General features: G+C 46.9%; 1 non-coding gene across 1 annotated transcript; it reads left to right on the top strand.

The window, feature by feature from the left end:
* The first annotated feature begins 1210 nt into the window (after positions 1 to 1210).
* On the top strand, positions 1211 to 1314 carry LOC138070592 (U6 spliceosomal RNA). The gene has a single exon (XR_011144163.1). It is a non-coding gene; the product is annotated as a U6 spliceosomal RNA (small nuclear RNA).
* Positions 1315 to 1585: the final 271 nt, after the last annotated feature.

Genomic DNA, 1585 nt, shown 5'->3' with positions numbered 1-1585 from the left:
GCAACTTCAGTCTCTACTTCTCCAACTCAGTGTGATTTTCAGGTTCTATCTGGGTCCTCACTTTGCCCAATACAGCTTAAAATTCTTTTCCAAACAGTAGCCTGAAAGACTCGAAGAAATCTATTCACTTCTCGATAACTGTCCTTTACTTCCTATTTGCCTCTTCCTATTGGACACAGTCACAAACCCAAAGTCATATAACACACTCTTCGGGAGCTAACTGCGCTCTTTGCCTTCTTGGGAAACCAACCCCACACTCCACTCACCTGTATTAGACTTTGGCCTCAGTACATCTGTATCTCACACGGCACTCAAAGGAGCACATTTCCTGATGGAGGAGCTTGGGTGAAGAGTCTAGATCCCCAGCAGACTATTGGCAACTCAGCTGGGTCAGAAACAGAGATTAATGACCTGAAGCTACTCTTAGGAGGAGAGGTGACCATGGTCTCTCACACAAATCCTAGATACCTCTCAGCAGCCAGGAGAAACAACTGGACCAAGGGTGTGCAGTGCAATGGCACAGCCCGGGGTGTCCTGGCCTTGGACTTGGCTAATACAAAATTGTGACTCCAGAAGCCCTCATCACTGTCCTGGCCTGGAAAGCTAAAGATTTGGGGCCTAAGCATGACCCATTAACTTTCCTGCTCTGGAAAATGGCCACTGGTCTGGCAGCTACACAGCCTGTTCTCACCTGTCCAGGTGCCTCTGAGGAGGCTCTGCCGCATTAAGACTCTGCGGGTAGGGGACAGCATCCATGAGGATCGGGGTTTGTTTAATAGGTGGTGTGAACCAATCTCCTTACAGGTGAGTCTTGGAAGAAGGCATCTGGAATTTGGGACTAATAGATGTTTCTCACCTCAAGACTCCCCTTATGAGCCGTTCACCTAGAACTCCCCAAATCCCATGAGATCCAGCATCCTTTGGGAAGAATGATTGTGGAGCAGCTCATAGCACCTGGTTCTTCTGGAATTCTCTGAGCTCCTGATGGCTCTGTGCACCCAAGCCCATCTTCACCCCACCCCTCCATCAGGACTTACAAGTAACCCTCCCCACAACCCAAAGCCACACAGCACAACTTGTGGGCTCTAACTGAGCTCTGTTTGCCTTCCTGGAAAACCTACATGACACCCACCTGGACCAGGACTGACCCCTGCCTGTGGTCAGCGGGTGTCCTCATTAGTGCTCAAAAGAGAACATTTCAACATTTCCTGTGTTTACTTCAGCAGCACAAATGCTAAAATTGGAAGGATACAGGAAAGATTAGCATGACTTCTGTGCAAGGATGACACACATATTCATTAAACGTTCCTTTTTGGGGGAGGGGGGTGGTAGGTAAGACAGTGAAACTGTTCTATAATACCAAAATGGTGGATACATGTCATTATATGTTTGTTCACTCCTACAGAAAATGCAACACCAAAAGTGAACCCTAATGTACAATATGAACTTTGGATGACAATGATGTGTCAATGTACGGGTCATCAATAACAACAAATGTACCATTGTAATGAGGAATGATGAGGAATGAGGGAGAAGCTTCTATATTGGGGCACAAGGCATATATGGATAATCTCTGGACCTTCTG

This window comes from Capricornis sumatraensis, chromosome 23 (assembly GCF_032405125.1).
Source record: "Capricornis sumatraensis isolate serow.1 chromosome 23, serow.2, whole genome shotgun sequence".
NCBI classification, from domain to species: Eukaryota; Metazoa; Chordata; class Mammalia; order Artiodactyla; family Bovidae; genus Capricornis; species Capricornis sumatraensis.
Note: the sequence above shows the minus strand (reverse complement) of the source record. Positions and strands in the feature narration are given on the sequence as shown.